General features: G+C 53.0%; 1 pseudogene; it reads right to left on the reverse strand.

The window, feature by feature from the left end:
• Positions 1–1,479: 1,479 nt before the first annotated feature.
• LOC146300320 (Na(+)/H(+) exchanger beta-like) overlaps positions 1,480–17,960 on the reverse strand; it is a 32,211-nt pseudogene continuing 15,730 nt past the window's right edge.

Raw genomic sequence — 17,960 nt, forward strand, 5'->3', positions numbered from 1 at the left:
ACAGACATTTATGTTTGGTTGAACCGTGGTTCATGAGTGTGCAAGGTTAAACCAGTTAAAATGTAAACCTTTTCTTTCAGGTGACTGAACAGAAATGGTTCAACTGTTTGACGTCGTCATGGATGACATCACAATGTCCGCTCTCCTCCATTGGTCATTTACATTTAAACCAGGAAGTAAACGCCAAAGAGTCACAGGAGTGAACACTAAGGAGGTGCTGACATGTCCGAAGGAACAGGCCGTGAAGGTGCTTAGCAATTAATACGTCCTTAAATTACACACAGTAGAGGGGCTGATGACAGGAAGTGACATCACTCAAGCCTGGTTTTACCCATCTGCTTCTATGTCCTCCCCCACCCTCCCATGTCTCACTCCCACCTGGTTCACCATCTCTCCATCTCCCCCCACCCTCCCCACCTCCCCCCTCCCTCTCCACCTCCACCTCCCACCTCCCTCCCCACCTCCCCACCTCCCCCCTCCCTCTCCACCTCCCCACCTCCCTATTGTGACTCCCAGGCCTGAGTGGCTGTGCTTCCCTGAAGGCATTGAAATCAAAACAAACCTCAAGAACACCTAAAAAGTCACAGGTAATCAACAATCACCCTTGACACCAACATCACAACATAATACCACTGTAGTTCTACGGCTGTGTGTAAAGACTAGCACACTGTGCAGCACACCCCACACACTGTACAGCACACCCCACACACTGTGCAGCACACCCCACACACTGTACAGGGCCACAGATGCAGTATCTCAGAAAGGAGACATGTTGTGTGTCTGGGTCTGAGGGATGCCGCTTCCAAACAGCAGCAGCAGGGGACGTCTGTTTTAAAGGGGCTACGCTCCACGTGGCGATTCACATCTCATAATGGTGTATAGGAGATTTCACTGTGTCGTGCCTGCTGTACTTCACCTGTGTTAGAGTCTCTGCTGTGTCATGCCTGTGTCACCTGTTATAGAGTCTCTGCTGTGTCATAGCATCAGCTGTGTAATTAGTGGTCTAGGGTCTAGTTCTGGGCCGCCGCCCTGGAGGAGACAGACACCCGCGCTGGCTACCACAGTACAAGACATACAGTATGTAACATGACAACAACAATCAAACATATTTGGAGTGACTAGTGATTGGCTTCCAGGGTGGGTTGACTCAGAAAGTCGTAGATCTCGGAGCGTCGCAGAGTTCTGTCCTGGATCTGAGGAAGGCTCCAGATCTCGCTGGAACACAGCAGCTGGAGAAACTGCTTCCAGGTCAAAGGTTATCTTGTAGTCTGCCTGACCCAGAGGTCCAAACAGGAAGTGGAGCTCTGCTCACTTCCTGGATGAGCCTAGCTATGCAGACAGGTCAGTGAGACAGAGAGACACAGTTTACCCCTGAAGAGAAATACGTTCATAAAAGAAATATGAAAAATATGTTTCTCTGTGATAAAATGCACCAAAGTGACAGGGATGATCTTAGGCGTGACGCAATTTAAGGCAACGTTCTCTTTCAGAAGCCACAATTTATAAGATTACATTTCCAATGACTCCAAGCGTGAGAAACTGCTCCTGTTTCCTGTCCATGAATTAGTCCTCTCCTTAACGTTCATCTGAGAGTGACATCATAGCATATAGCTATATAAATATATACAACTATTGATAACTACATAACTATGTGTGTCTGCTCCATAAGTAAGTGACGAGGGGGCAGGTTGCAGAGTGTGGATGTGACACATTAAGAGCTGAACAGTGGCGTCCTGGATGCATGGCTCTATCTCTTGTCTCTGCCTGAGCTAAGCCCTTCCCATGTCGCCTTGTGGGCGGGGCTTGGACAGGAAAGGCAGGGCTTGGACAGGGTTAGGGTAGAAAGGGAGGGGCTATGGCAGAAAGGGAGGGGCCAGGACATGAAGGGGCGGGGCCGTGACAAGAAAGGAGGGACTAGGACAGGAAGTGTGGGCCAGGGCAGGGATTGGCAGGGCTAAAACAGGAAGGGATGGGACTAAGAGAGAAAGGGGCAGGGCTAAGATAGGAAGGGGCGGGGCTAGAGGAGGAAGGGCTCATCTTCGTCCTCGTCTCCGGTGGGTCCTGAGTCGCTCAGACACCGGGGCGGGGCTAGGGGAGGAAGGGACGGGCTAGGGGAGGAAGGGACGGGGCTAGGGGAGGAAGGCACGGGGCTAGTGGAGGAAGGCACGGGGCTAGGGGAGGAAGGGACGGGCTAGGGGAGGAAGGGACGGGGCTAGGGGAGGAAGGCACGGGGCTAGTGGAGGAAGGCACGGGGCTAGGGGAGGAAGGCACGGGGCTAGGGGAGGAAGGCATGGGGCTAGGGGAGGAAGGCACGGGGCTAGGGGAGGAAGGCACGGGGCTAGGGGAGGAAGGGACGGGCTAGGGGAGGAAGGCACGGGGCTAGGGGAGGAAGGGGCGGGGCTAGGGGAGGAAGGGCTCATCTTCGTCCTCGTCTCCGGTGGGTCCTGGGTCGCTCAGACACCGGACCAGCCGCTGGGGATCCTTCCCTCCCTCTGACGCCTCCCCCCCCTCCCCCTGCTTCCCACCTCCTGGAACCGGGGGCTTCATGGCACCTCCCCTGCTCTCCCCCTGGCCCCCCTGGCCCCCCCGCCTGTGGAACTCGTCCAGCATGTTGATGGAGTCGGGGGACTGGGGAGAAGCCAGGTCCACCTGGATGGTGGGCACGCTGTCGGACGGGTTCAGATTGTAGGCCTGCGGGTCTGGGGGAGACAGAGTCAGGAGGGAGAGAGAGTCAGGAGGGAGAGAGAGTCAGGAGGGAGAGAGAGTCAGGAGGGAGACAGAGTCAGGAGGGGGGAGACAGAGTCAGGAGGGGGGAGACAGAGTCAGGAGGGGGGAGACAGAGTCAGGAGGGAGAGAGAGTCAGGAGGGAGAGAGAGTCAGGAGGGAGAGAGAGTCAGGAGGGAGAGAGAGTCAGGAGGGAGAGAGAGTCAGGAGGGAGAGAGAGTCAGGAGGGAGAGAGAGTCAGGAGGGAGAGAGAGTCAGGAGGGGGGAGACAGAGTCAGGAGGGGGGAGACAGAGTCAGGAGGGGGGAGACAGAGTCAGGAGGGAGAGAGAGTCAGGAGGGGAGACAGAGTCAGGAGGGAGACAAAGTCAGGGGGGAGACAGAGTCAGGAGGGGGATGACTCTGGAGGTCCACATACAGGGCAGTAACCACACAAACAGAACTCACAAACACTCACTGGAGAACAGGTGGACAGGACACGTTGCAGGGCTTGACATTTACTTTTTGAGGCGCTTGTCCTTTGGACAAGTACGTTAACGTTTCACTTGTCCGGGTAAAGATTGATAATTTTACAAAAAATTAAAAATGGTGTTGATGTTAGCTAGCGTCGACAGCTGTTTACCTGGCAAGCATTAGCAGCATTCGTATCAGTTAAATGTATGTAGTAAGTATGTAGTAATTAAATTAGCTGCACGGTCTGTAGAGATCTTATTCTCCACTTGCCTACAGAAAAATCCACTTGTCCCGGACAAGCGGACAAGCCTTAATGTTGAGCCCTGCGTTATGGTCACAGTCACATGACACAGTCACATGACACTTCAGGCAGCATGAGAGCCCCCCTCTACAGCTCTGCCCAATGTTAGCATGCAACAAGGAGGGCTTCATGCATGGGGACGCCCCCCCCCCCCCCCCGGACATCCCCTCACCCAGTACCCCCCCCCCCCCCCCGGACATCCCCTCACCCAATACCCCCCCCCCCCCCTCACATACCTGAGCTGTCTTTAGCCCCCCTGTGAATGTGGCCAGCTTTCATATGACTGCCTACAATAGAAACAGCACCACACCAGCTATCAGGTCAGCTCACACATGCAGATGCTCCGGGAGTGAGAGATGGGGAGGGCTTTGTGTGGGGTAGAAAGAGGGGGAGGAGAGGGCTGTGTGGGGTAGAGAGATGGGGAGGGCTGTGTGTGGGTAGAGAGATGGGGAGGGCTGTGTGTGGGTAGAGAGACGGGGAGGGGAGGGCTGTGTGTGGGGTAGAGAGATGGGGAGGGCTGTGTGTGGGGTAGAAAGAGGGGGAGGAGAGGGCTGTGTGGGGTAGAGAGATGGGGAGGGCTGTGTGTGGGTAGAGAGATGGGGAGGGGAGGGCTGTGTGTGGGGTAGAGAGGTGTTAAGGGGGGCTGTGTGTGGGGTAGAGAGGTGTTGAGGGGGGCTGTGTGGGGTAGAGAGGTGTTGAGGGGGGCTGTGTGGGGTAGAGAGGTGTTGAGGGGGGCTGTGTGTGGGGTAGAGAGATGGGGAGGGGAGGGCTGTGTGTGGGGTAGAGAGGTGTTGAGGGGGGCTGTGTGGGGTAGAGAGGTGTTGAGGGGGGCTGTGTGTGGGGTAGAGAGATGGGGAGGGCTGTGTGTGGGTAGAGAGATGGGGAGGGCTGTGTGTGGGTAGAGAGATGGGGAGGGGAGGGCTGTGTGTGGGGTAGAGAGATGGGGAGGGCTGTGTGTGGGGTAGAAAGAGGGGGAGGAGAGGGCTGTGTGGGGTAGAGAGATGGGGAGGGCTGTCTGTGGGTAGAGAGATGGGGAGGGGAGGGCTGTGTGTGGGGTAGAGAGGTGTTAAGGGGGGCTGTGTGTGGGGTAGAGAGGTGTTGAGGGGGGCTGTGTGGGGTAGAGAGGTGTTGAGGGGGGCTGTGTGGGGTAGAGAGGTGTTGAGGGGGGCTGTGTGTGGGGTAGAGAGATGGGGAGGGGAGGGCTGTGTGTGGGGTAGAGAGGTGTTGAGGGGGGCTGTGTGGGGTAGAGAGGTGTTGAGGGGGGCTGTGTGTGGGGTAGAGAGATGGGGAGGGGGGCTGTGTGTGGGGTAGAGAGATGGGGAGGGCTGTGTGTGGGTAGAGAGATGGGGAGGGCTGTGTGTGGGTAGAGAGATGGGGAGGGGAGGGCTGTGTGTGGGGTAGAGAGATGGGGAGGGCTGTGTGTGGGGTAGAAAGAGGGGGAGGAGAGGGCTGTGTGGGGTAGAGAGATGGGGAGGGCTGTGTGTGGGTAGAGAGATGGGGAGGGCTGTGTGTGGGAAGAGAGATGGGGAGGGGAGGGCTGTGTGTGGGGTAGAGAGATGGGGAGGGCTGTGTGTGGGGTAGAAAGAGGGGGAGGAGAGGGCTGTGTGGGGTAGAGAGATGGGGAGGGCTGTGTGTGGGGTAGAGAGGTGTTAAGGGGGGCTGTGTGTGGGGTAGAGAGGTGTTGAGGGGGGCTGTGTGGGGTAGAGAGGTGTTGAGGGGGGCTGTGTGGGGTAGAGAGGTGTTGAGGGGAGCTGTGTGTGGGGTAGAGAGGTGTTGAGGGGGGCTGTGTGTGGGGTAGAGAGATGGGGAGGGGAGGGCTGTGTGTGGGGTAGAGAGGTGTTGAGGGGGGCTGTGTGGGGTAGAGAGGTGTTGAGGGGGGCTGTGTGGGGTAGAGAGGTGTTGAGGGGGGCTGTGTGTGGGGTAGAGAGGTGTTGAGGGGGGCTGTGTGTGGGGTAGAGAGGTGTTGAGGGGGGCTGTGTGTGGGGTAGAGAGATGGGGAGGGCTGTGTGTGGGTAGAGAGATGGGGAGGGCTGTGTGTGGGTAGGGAGATGGGGAGGGCTGTGTGTGGGTAGAGAGATGGGGAGGGGAGGGCTGTGTGTGGGGTAGAGAGATGGGGAGGGCTGTGTGTGGTAGAGAGGTGTTGAGGGGGGCTGTGTGTGGGGTAGAGAGATGGGGAGGGCTGTGTGTGGGTAGAGAGATGGGGAGGGGAGGGCTGTGTGTGGGTAGAGAGATGGGGAGGGGAGGGCTGTGTGTGGGGTAGAGAGATGGGGAGGGCTGTGTGTGGGTAGAGAGATGGGGAGGGCTGTGTGTGGGTAGAGAGATGGGGAGGGCTGTGTGTGGGTAGAGAGATGGGGAGGGCTGTGTGTGGGTAGAGAGATGGGGAGGGCTGTGTGTGGGTAGAGAGATGGGGAGGGCTGTGTGTGGGTAGAGAGATGGGGAGGGGAGGGCTGTGTGTGGGGTAGAGAGGTGTTAAGGGGGGCTGTGTGTGGGGTAGAGAGGTGTTGAGGGGGGCTGTGTGGGGTAGAGAGGTGTTGAGGGGGGCTGTGTGGGGTAGAGAGGTGTTGAGGGGGGCTGTGTGTGGGGTAGAGAGATGGGGAGGGCTGTGTGTGGGTAGAGAGATGGGGAGGGCTGTGTGTGGGTAGAGAGATGGGGAGGGCTGTGTGTGGGTAGAGAGGTGTTAAGGGGGGCTGTGTGTGGGGTAGAGAGGTGTTGAGGGGGGCTGTGTGGGGTAGAGAGGTGTTGAGGGGGGCTGTGTGGGGTAGAGAGGTGTTGAGGGGGGCTGTGTGTGGGGTAGAGAGGTGTTGAGGGGGGCTGTGTGTGGGGTAGAGAGATGGGGAGGGGAGGGCTGTGTGTGGGGTAGAGAGGTGTTGAGGGGGGCTGTGTGGGGTAGAGAGGTGTTGAGGGGGGCTGTGTGGGGTAGAGAGGTGTTGAGGGGGGCTGTGTGGGGTAGAGAGGTGTTGAGGGGGGCTGTGTGTGGGGTAGAGAGGTGTTGAGGGGGGCTGTGTGTGGGGTAGAGAGATGGGGAGGGCTGTGTGTGGGTAGAGAGATGGGGAGGGCTGTGTGTGGGTAGAGAGATGGGGAGGGCTGTGTGTGGGTAGAGAGATGGGGAGGGCTGTGTGTGGGTAGAGAGATGGGGAGGGCTGTGTGTGGGTAGAGAGATGGGGAGGGCTGTGTGTGGGTAGAGAGATGGGGAGGGGAGGGCTGTGTGTGGGGTAGAGAGGTGTTAAGGGGGGCTGTGTGTGGGGTAGAGAGGTGTTGAGGGGGGCTGTGTGGGGTAGAGAGGTGTTGAGGGGGGCTGTGTGGGGTAGAGAGGTGTTGAGGGGGGCTGTGTGTGGGGTAGAGAGATGGGGAGGGCTGTGTGTGGGTAGAGAGATGGGGAGGGCTGTGTGTGGGTAGAGAGATGGGGAGGGCTGTGTGTGGGTAGAGAGATGGGGAGGGGAGGGCTGTGTGTGGGGTAGAGAGGTGTTAAGGGGGGCTGTGTGTGGGGTAGAGAGGTGTTGAGGGGGGCTGTGTGGGGTAGAGAGGTGTTGAGGGGGGCTGTGTGGGGTAGAGAGGTGTTGAGGGGGGCTGTGTGTGGGGTAGAGAGGTGTTGAGGGGGGCTGTGTGTGGGGTAGAGAGATGGGGAGGGGAGGGCTGTGTGTGGGGTAGAGAGGTGTTGAGGGGGGCTGTGTGGGGTAGAGAGGTGTTGAGGGGGGCTGTGTGGGGTAGAGAGGTGTTGAGGGGGGCTGTGTGGGGTAGAGAGGTGTTGAGGGGGGCTGTGTGTGGGGTAGAGAGGTGTTGAGGGGGGCTGTGTGTGGGGTAGAGAGATGGGGAGGGCTGTGTGTGGGTAGAGAGATGGGGAGGGCTGTGTGTGGGTAGAGAGATGGGGAGGGCTGTGTGTGGGTAGAGAGATGGGGAGGGGAGGGCTGTGTGTGGGGTAGAGAGATGGGGAGGGCTGTGTGTGGTAGAGAGGTGTTGAGGGGGGCTGTGTGTGGGGTAGAGAGATGGGGAGGGCTGTGTGTGGGTAGAGAGATGGGGAGGGGAGGGCTGTGTGTGGGTAGAGAGATGGGGAGGGGAGGGCTGTGTGTGTGGGTAGAGAGATGGGGAGGGGAGAGCTGTGTGTGGGTAGAGAGATGGGGAGGGCTGTGTGTGGGGTAGAGAGATGGGGAGGGGAGGGCTGTGTGTGGGGTAGAGAGATGGGGAGGGCTGTGTGTGGGTAGAGAGATGGGGAGGGGAGGGCTGTGTGTGGGGTAGAGAGATGGGGAGGGGAGGGCTGTGTGTGGGGTAGAGAGGTGTTGAGGGGGGCTGTGTGGGGTAGAGAGGTGTTAAGGGGGGCTGTGTGTGGGGTAGAGAGGTGTTGAGGGGGGCTGTGTGTGGGGTAGAGAGATGGGGAGGGCTGTGTGTGGGTAGAGAGATGGGGAGGGCTGTGTGTGGGTAGAGAGATGGGGAGGGCTGTGTGTGGGGTAGAAAGGTGTTGAGGGGGGCTGTGTGTGGGGTAGAGAGGTGTTAAGGGGGGCTGTGTGTGGGGTAGAGAGATGGGGAGGGGAGGGCTGTGTGTGGGGTAGAGAGGTGTTGAGGGGGGCTGTGTGGGGTAGAGAGGTGTTGAGGGGGGCTGTGTGTGGGGTAGAGAGGTGTTGAGGGGGGCTGTGTGTGGGGTAGAGAGATGGGGAGGGCTGTGTGTGGGTAGAGAGATGGGGAGGGCTGTGTGTGGGTAGAGAGATGGGGAGGGCTGTGTGTGGGGTAGAAAGGTGTTGAGGGGGGCTGTGTGTGGGGTAGAGAGGTGTTAAGGGGGGCTGTGTGTGGGGTAGAGAGATGGGGAGGGGAGGGCTGTGTGTGGGGTAGAGAGGTGTTGAGGGGGGCTGTGTGGGGTAGAGAGGTGTTGAGGGGGGCTGTGTGTGGGGTAGAGAGGTGTTGAGGGGGGCTGTGTGTGGGGTAGAGAGGTGTTGAGGGGGGCTGTGTGTGGGGTAGAGAGGTGTTGAGGGGGGCTGTGTGTGGGGTAGAGAGGTGTTGAGGGGGGCTAGGGGGCGTGCTGGAGGACAGCCAGCAGGACTTCTCACCTGAGGCAAGGCGTGCTCTGCACTGTGTGGGGGAGTCAGGCGGGGCCGCTGGCACTGTCAGGTAGTTACTCATCTCTGTCATCTGGGGGAACAACACTGACATCAACACCTTATTCAGCACATGCTGCTCCCACGAGGCACACGCACAGCAGCAAACCAAGGATCTCAGCTCTACAGTCACAACTGTTGTGGATTATTGAGTTTTCCTACCAAAATACTTTAATTTAGACATCGCTATGAGACCAGCTTGATCTGAATATTGAACTTAAGTTTCTCAGGTTTGGCTTTCACAAACAAGGCTTCTATGATGATCAGATTAATCAAAACATCAGCTCATTAATTTGACATAATTATAGAGTGATCAATTAGAAGTTGCAAAATGTGTGTGCGTTTATGTGTGAGTGTGTGTGGTCTTGTTTAACTGCACTTGTGGGGACCACATGCCCTCACAAGTGCAGTGGTAAAACATGAAGAACCTTGTGGTGCATTTATGCTGGGCCTCATACAACGACTTCACAAGGGTTTTCAGGAGATTTTAGTGTCAGAGTTACAATAAGGGAAACCCTGGGAGTGACCGGTCAGTCCCCACTGGGATAGAAACACAAGCCTGCGTGTGGGGACAGGACATCTAATGCTGTGTGTAAGATGTATGTGTTACAGAGAGGTTTATTCTGAGAGAAGTCTGAGTCTATTGATAAGAGACGTGTTGAGACCAAGAGCTGCAGCATGCAGGAGGTCAGGGTTTGAGTCACGCAGCTTAGAAGAGCTGACTGATGAACAGACAGTTCACAGTTGCTTTACAAACAGCTGACTGACTGAGTGAATTCAGAGAGGAGACAGGAGATAGACACAGGAAGAGACAGGAGATAGACACAGGAAGAGACAGGAGATAGACACAGGAAGAGACAGGAGATAGACACAGGAAGAGACAGGAGATAGACACAGGAAGAGACAGGAGATAGACACAGGAAGAGACAGGAGATAGACACAGGAAGAGACAGGAGATAGACACAGGAAGAGACAGGAGATAGACATAGGAAGAGACAGGAGATAGACACAGGAAGAGACAGGAGATAGACACAGGAAGAGACAGGAGATAGACACAGGAAGAGACAGGAGATAGACACAGGAAGAGACAGGAGATAGACACAGGAAGAGACAGGAGATAGACACAGGAAGAGACAGGAGATAGACACAGGAAGAGACAGGAGATAGACACAGGAAGAGACAGGAGATAGACATAGGAAGAGACAGGAGATAGACACAGGAAGAGACATATCAGGGTTCATGGGTTAATAATGTGATTTGAGCTGCTGAGGGGAAATGTTGTGATCCGTGAGAAACAATAGAGACTGTTTAGTTTTAGAAACCATAGGGGTGACTTTATCCTGTAAAGTCAGGATGGAGCCAAACTATTGATTAGTTGATCATAGAAAGGACTTTGTGACAGACGTAAACTGATTGGATTGAGAGATGTTAGACCTATCCTGTATAAAAGGCAGTGTCTGTCTGGGTCTAGGATCCTTCTATCCTGGGGCACGTCCACTAGCGAGCTGCCTCTTCATACATCTACGTTAGATCTTTGTTACCATCTGGTGTTCATTAGGTGTGCTCAAGCCTTTGGCGAGCACAACCATTGTTCTCTCACATATATATTATTATTAAATTGCCTGTGCTTCGCTTGCTGTTAGCTTATTGACTCTCTCTCACGAGCATTCCAAAAGACCTTCAAAATAAAGGTACTGTATACTCTTATTAAATAAAGTCACTTAATACTGAATGCAATTATATAATTCTAAATTATGTCATTGGTTGAAATCAAAATTTACATTATAATAGGCTAATCGTAATTGCAACAATTACATGTAGCCTACAATATAGTGAACTAGTTGATTTCACCACTGGCAAATTCGCCTTTCGTCAACCCCAAGTTTGCGTGCCACAGTTCTGTTGCTGCTGGTGAGTGCTTTCTGCACAGCTTTCTGTTTGAAAGCTGGAAATGTAAGAATGTTTCTGCATGCCGCTTCAGATTTCTACACAATGTAGACACACGCGCGGCTTCAATGTTACACTAGACTTTGTGTTTGACCTCCTTGTCTATTCTTTGTTTGTCTATGGCCGCAGCTACAATTCTCTAAATGTCTTTACCAATTAAAAGCCGCCCTTGAATAAACGCCACACCAAAAATGATCATTGTGTAATAAACGCCACAGCGTTTTTTTTTTAAGAAATACGGTACTTATTTAGCACTAGCGTTGCTACCTGCTGGCAGCTGGACAAAAAAACAGGAGCACACCCCACAATTTCTGGGGAAATTGTACCTTCTCTAGTTAATAATTGATTTCCCAAAGCATCCTGACTATTTGATCATGCAGTTGCTGCAAATCCTCCACCACAGTGGAGTGTGTGTGTGTGTGTGTGTGTGAGTGAGTGTAGAACGTGCGCGTGTGAGCTCACCCTCTTCTCCAGGTCGATCATCTTCTGCTTCTTGAGCAGGAAGTCTCCCCAGCCGTCCTCGTATGGGTCCACCAGGGTGTGTCTGTTGTAGGAGCGCAGCTAAGACACACAAAACAAGCGCACCCTCAGCTCACTCACACAGACAGAGGCACAGCAGCACACACACATACGTGTGTGTGTGGAAATACATTTATATTTGTGTGTGTATATATATAGATGAGTGTGTGTCTGTATTGTGTGTGTAGTTTGTATATGTGTGTGTGTGTGTGAGAGTGTATGGCGTGTAGTGTGTGTGTAGGTGTGTGTGTGTGAGAGTGTATGGCGTGTAGTGTGTGTGTAGTGTGTGGAGGTATGGGGTGTGATCAGAGTCAGCGTAGCTGCACTCAGGGCGTTCACCGCGTACCTGATACTGTTGAAGTACGTGTTGGCTACTCTGGAGAGTTGGAGCAAACACCTTACACTTTGATAACTAGGTGTGCATATAAACAAGCGTAAATTGTGCATATTATATTTGATAAGGCCTGCGTATAGGCAGGTGACCTGTGCTTTGCATACTTTGATCAGTGATGAACATCCTCATCACTAGAAGCGCAGAGCCATTTTTACCAACTCATTGTCCAAAAATTAACTTTCCTTAGGTAATTTCCAATATGTAATTCATGTTCGAAAACATTAAAAACATTAATTTCGAAACAGCGATTTACGCATTGCCTTAATAGCTCACGCATCTAGACGGGCAGGTGTGCATAAGTGTTTCAGTGCTGCGCTATGGTGTCAGTAGCTCAGCACACATGTCACCTGCCTGTGCACACACCTAGATATCTATCAAACAGTTAGGCAGAGTGTTCACCTAGGCGTAGGCCTCGCGTATTTGAGAGGCGTGGCAGGTGTAGTGTACACGACACTGTGTGAAGTTGTTGTCACGTCAGCAACATACGTGTGCACAACGCCAGCGTGACGTGCGTGTGAAGTGTGAACGCCTGTGTGTGTGAACGCCTGTGTGTCCACTGTAAGTCAAGTTCTCACGTGCGTTCAGAGGGTTGATATCATGGCGCAGGTATATGCAGGCGCACTGAGCACTTTGCATGTTAAGCGTCAGTACAGTAGCAACTAGCCCACACTAGTAATGTTTCTGTTAACGTTAAATAAAATGAGGCACACAATTACGAGGAAAACCCGCAAAGCACAGTCACGCAAGTTTTTTTTTTTCTTTTTACATTCGAATATTAATTTTCATATTCAAAATTCTGTTAACAACTATTCGAATATATATTCAAATTTAGAATATGTGTGTATGTGTGTGTATAGGTGTGTATGTGTTGTCACCCTCTGTCTGGTCTTCTGCAGGTTGCCCCTGAGGATCTTCCTGATCTCCTCCTCACGACCCCTGGACAGCTGAGGCAGGGCTCGCTCAGCGGGGGGCTTCTTAGGGTGGATGTTCCTGCGGGGGGGGGGGGGGGGTTAGAACCTGCAAGGTGATCTGACCCCCACCCACCCCCGAGGATAGAGAGACAAGGAAGAGGAGTATAGAGAGGAGGAGGAGGCTAGAGAGAGGAGGAGGAGGCTAGAGAGAGGAGGAGGAGGATAGAGAGAGGAGGAGGAGGATAGAGAGAGGAGGAGGAGGATAGAGAGAGGAGGAGGAGGATAGAGAGAGGAGGAGGAGGCTAGAGAGAGGAGGAGGAAGATAGAGAGAGGAGGAGGAGGATAGAGAGAGGAGGAGGAGGATAGAGAGAGGAGGAGGAGGATAGAGAGAGGAGGAGGATAGAGAGAGGAGGATAGAGAGAGGAGGAGGAGGATAGAGAGAGGAGGAGGATAGAGAGAGGAGGATAGAGAGAGGAGGAGGAGGATAGAGAGAGGAGGAGGATAGAGAGAGGAGGATAGAGAGAGGAGGAGGAGGATAGAGAGAGGAGGAGGAGGATAGAGACAGGAGGAGGATAGAGAGAGGAGGATAGAGAGAGGAGGAGGAGGATAGAGAGAGGAGGAGGATAGAGAGAGGAGGAGGATAGAGAGAGGAGGATAGAGAGAGGAGGAGGAGGATAGAGAGAGGAGGAGGATAGAGAGAGGAGGAGGATAGAGAGAGGAGGATAGAGAGAGGAGGAGGAGGATAGAGAGAGGAGGAGGATAGAGAGGAGGAGGAGGATAAAGAGAGGAGGAGGAGGATAGAGAGAGGAGGAGGATAGAGACAGGAGGAGCATAGAGAGAGGAGGATAGAGAGAGGAGGAGGAGGATAGAGAGGAGGAGGAGGATAGAGAGAGGAGGAGGAGGATAGAGAGAGGAGGAGGATAGAGAGAGGAGGATAGAGAGAGGAGGAGGAGGATAGAGAGAGGAGGAGGATAGAGGAGGAGGAGGATAGAGAGAGGAGGAGGAGGATAGAGAGAGGAGGAGGATAGAGAGAGGAGGATAGAGAGAGGAGGAGGAGGATAGAGAGAGGAGGAGGACTATATACAGGAGGAGGATATAGAGAGGAGGATAGAGAGATGAGGAGGATATATAGAGGAGGAGGATATAGAGAGGATGACTATAGAGAGAGGAGGAGGATATAGAGAGGAGGATGGAGGATAGAGAGAGGATGAGTATATAGAGATGATGGACTATAGAGAGGATGGATAGAGAGAGATGATGATGGATATATAGAGGAGGACGTATAGAGACTATGATGACTATAAAGAGATGATGATGACTATATATAGATGAGGACTATATAGACACTATAGCATATAGAGATGACTATATAGAGAGGATGATGACGATATAGAGATGATGACTATAGACGAGGAGGACTATATAGAGAGGATGATATAGACAGGAGGAGCATAGAGAGAGGAGTATATAAGAGGATAACTATTGATATAGTAGGATGACTATATAGAGAGGAGGAGGATGATAGAGAGAGGAGGAGGATATAGAGAGGAGGATATAGAGAGGAGGAGGAGGATAGAGAGAGGAGGAGGATAGAGAGAGGAGGATATAGAGAGGATAGGAGTATAGAGACAGGAGGAGCATAGAGAGAGGAGGATAGAGAGAGGAGGAGGAGGATAGAGAGAGGAGGAGGAGGATAGAGAGAGGAGGAGGATAGAGAGAGGAGGATAGAGAGAGGAGGAGGAGGATAGAGAGAGGAGGAGGATAGAGAGAGGAGGATAGAGAGAGGAGGAGGAGGATAGAGAGAGGAGGAGGATAGAGAGAGGAGGATAGAGAGAAGAGGAGGAGGATAGAGAGAGGAGGAGGATAGAGAGAGGAGGAGGAGGATAGAGAGAGGAGGAGGATAGAGACAGGAGGAGGATAGAGAGAGGAGGATAGAGAGAGGAGGAGGAGGATAGAGAGAGGAGGAGGAGGATAGAGAGAGGAGGAGGAGGATAGAGAGAGGAGGAGGATAGAGACAGGAGGAGCATAGAGAGAGGAGGAGGAGGATAGAGAGAGGAGGAGGAGGATAGAGAGAGGAGGAGGAGGATAGAGAGAGGAGGAGGAGGATAGAGAGAGGAGGAGGATAGAGAGAGGAGGAGGATAGAGAGAGGAGGAGGATAGAGAGAGGAGGAGGATAGAGAGAGGAGGAGGATAGAGACAGGAGGAGGATAGAGACAGGAGGAGGATAGAGAGAGGAGGATAGAGAGAGGAGGAGGAGGATAGAGAGAGGAGGAGGAGGATAGAGAGGAGGAGGATAGAGAGGAGGAGGATAGAGAGGAGGAGGAGGATAGAGAGGAGGAGGAGACTCACTGCATGCAGACAGCGGCAGGTACGGTGGCTGGCAGCTTGACTCCCCCCCGCTCTCCACCAGTTGGATGGCCTGCTTCATCTCCATCTTGTGGTAGAAGGCGATGAGCTGCGGCTCCCTGGAGCGTTCGCCCGCGATCAGACACTTCTTCACATACTTTTTATTGAAGCGGTTCAGCCTGCAGGGAGACAGGGAGGGAAGAGGGGGAGGGGGGAGGGCAAGAGAATAGAAACACAAAGATAGATGAAGCAAGAGAGCACAGGGGAGAAAGGAGAGACAGGGGAGAGACAGGGCAGGTGAAAGATGCTGTAAGATATAACTCCTGTTACAGTGTGTAAAAGACAGAATTTGTTTATTGAGGGAAGAAGCTGCCTACTTGCTAGAGAGAGTGCGTGTGTGTGTGTGTGTGTGTGTGTGTGTGTGTGTGTGTGTCTTACTTGTCCTTCCAGTGGTGGTGTCCGTAGTGGCCACAAATGTCCTCTATCCCTGTCAGCAGGTGGTCCAGAAACTATGGACAGAGACAAGCAGGTCACATGACCAGGACAGAGCAGGTCACGTGACCAGGACAGAGCAGGTCACATGACCAGGACAGAGCAGGTCACATGACCAGGACAGAGCAGGTCACGTGACCAGGACAGAGCAGGTCACGTGACCAGGACAGAGCAGGTCACGTGACCAGGACAGAGCAGGTCACATGACCAGGACAGAGCAGGTCACGTGACCAGGACAGAGCAGGTCACATGACCAGGACAGAGCAGGTCACATGACCAGGACAGAGCAGGTCACATGACCAGGACAGAGCAGGTCACGTGACCAGGACAGAGCAGGTCACGTGACCAGGACAGAGCAGGTCACGTGACCAGGACAGAGCAAGTCACATGATCAGCTCACTGAGACCCACCTCTAACCAGAAACAGACAGACAGAGACAGACGGACAGACAAAGAAAGACAGACAGACACAGATGGACAAAGAAAGACAGACAGACACACCGCTAACCAGAGACAGACAGAGACAGACGGACAGACAGACACACCTCTAACCAGAGACAGACAGAGACAGACGGACAGACAGACACACCTCTAACCAGAGACAGAGACAGAGTTCATGCCTCATGGTGATTACCATGGTGATAACTGCTGCGGCAGTTTGCCACTGACATGTTTGATGCCAGGCGCTGCTATGGAAACAGACCACTTAATAGCTGCGTAGATTTTATTTCTGTTTGCGAAGGTATTGTGTTTGGCTGCATGCGAGAAATGCTCCAGGTGAGGGGAGGGGAGAGGAGGAGGTGGGGAGCCATTAGAGGTCTGTTCTTGTAGTCCGGTGAGCTGATGACTCACCCTCTAGAGACGCTGTGTGTTTCTGTAGGCTGTGCATGTAGTGTGTGTGTGTGTGTGTGTGTGTGTGTGTGTGTTTATGCATAATTCTATCCCCGGTGTATTAATAGCACCAGAAGGCACTCAGAGCTGAACACTGGTAACTCAAGGACGCTTATGTGAACTGCAGGGATCACAGCGCCAAGAGGGGGTTACTGTACTGCAAACCTGGCAACATGCAGGATGTCAGGGAGGCCTGAGTGGATGAGAACCATTCATCACTTCATAAGAGAAAAGAACAGCTCAATTACTGGTGAAGCAGAATCGGGGAATAACATGGGCTTCTTATTAAACCACCAAAACAGACTTGTTATAGAGGTCAAAGCTGTTCTACTTCTGCTTGACCACTAGGGGGAGGCAACAGGCCATTCAAAGGAGTCATTGTTTTTTGGGGTATTTCACACAGTTGCTTATGGTCTCCGAATAGGGTATGTAACATTAGTTGGGCTGAAAATGGCCTGGGTGCTGTTCTATGAGCCCTGATGCATCCTGTGAAATAGCCCTGTGGAAAAAACAAGATGTTTTCTCCTTCTATGGTATGCTCATGAATATATATAGATAAGCTGCGTGCTGATTGGTTGGTTTACAACGAGTGAAGCTACGGAGCAAAGACGCAACACGGCCAACAGAACTCACTGAAACATCGAAGGTGGAGACTTGAAAAAAAAACGTACAAATAAATATATCGTGTCGACACAACACTGTTTTCAACAGACTGACTAGATATCATTTGAAATGATAATGTTAGTTGTTTCCACTTCTGTTGTCGAAGCAAACGGGATCGACTTAGGTGGGTAACGTTGTTGAAAAATAGATATGGAAATACATGCATGCATGTTGAATTGTAGATTTACATGACAACACAGGTTATTTGAATGAAACAGTCAGGAAAATGAAATAACGTTAGCCCCATTGCTAATAAACTACATTCTACCGATGCTAGATACAGGCAGGATACGTTAGCATTGCTAATAACTGTTAGCGACAGCATCATACTACAGCTTGTGGTTGTGATGAACATAAGGTCTGAACAGCACCTCTTGTAAAGCATCCTGCTTTACATTGTCCCAGATTTTCAAAACTGTCCTCGGTGAAATGGTTCGAGCAAGAGACAATCCCCTGTTGTGATGTCACAACGGGGGATTTTTCAAAACTGTCTGTTTTACAGCTAATTTTAATTGTGAGATTTGCATAGGAAAGAGGTGTCAATGGACTTTGAGGTTCACTGTATGTCCATTTGACCCACTGAACTGTCGTTATTCAACTGTGACAAGGTAAATTCATGTCTGCAATCAATGACCCCTTTAACAACATGAAATTATAAATCTGTGCTATGAGTTGTCCAACCCTGCTCCTGGAGAGATACCCTCCTGTAGGGTTACACTCCAACCCTGCTCCTGGAGAGATACCCTCCTGTAGGGTTACACTCCAACCCTGCTCCTGGAGAGATACCCTCCTGTAGGGTTACACTCCAGCCCTGCTCCTGGAGAGATACCCTCCTGTAGGGTTACACTCCAACCCTGCTCCTGGAGAGATACCCTCCTGTAGGGTTACACTGCAGGAGGGGAGAGTCAGGGTGGGGGGGTGGGGGGTCAGGGGTGAAAGGTCACCTGGGTGTGTATCTCCTCGTTGATGGAGCGTTTGGTCTCCTGCTTCTTCTTCACAGCCAGTAGATCCACCAGCGGTCGGATGGTCATCCCCTGGAGACAGGAGGGGGTTAGGGTGTGTCCCCTGGAGACAGGAGGGGGTCAGGGTGTGTCCCCTGGAGACAGGAGGGGGTTAGGGTGTGTCCCATGGAGACAGGAGGGGGGTTAGGGTGTGTCCCCTGGAGACAGGAGGGGGTTAGGGTGTGTCCCCTGGAGACAGGAGGGGGTTAGGGTGTGTCCCCTGGAGACAGGAGGGGG

Source organism: Hypomesus nipponensis, chromosome 2 (genome assembly GCF_054491055.1).
Source record: "Hypomesus nipponensis isolate SF chromosome 2, ASM5449105v1, whole genome shotgun sequence".
Classification (NCBI taxonomy): domain Eukaryota; kingdom Metazoa; phylum Chordata; class Actinopteri; order Osmeriformes; family Osmeridae; genus Hypomesus; species Hypomesus nipponensis.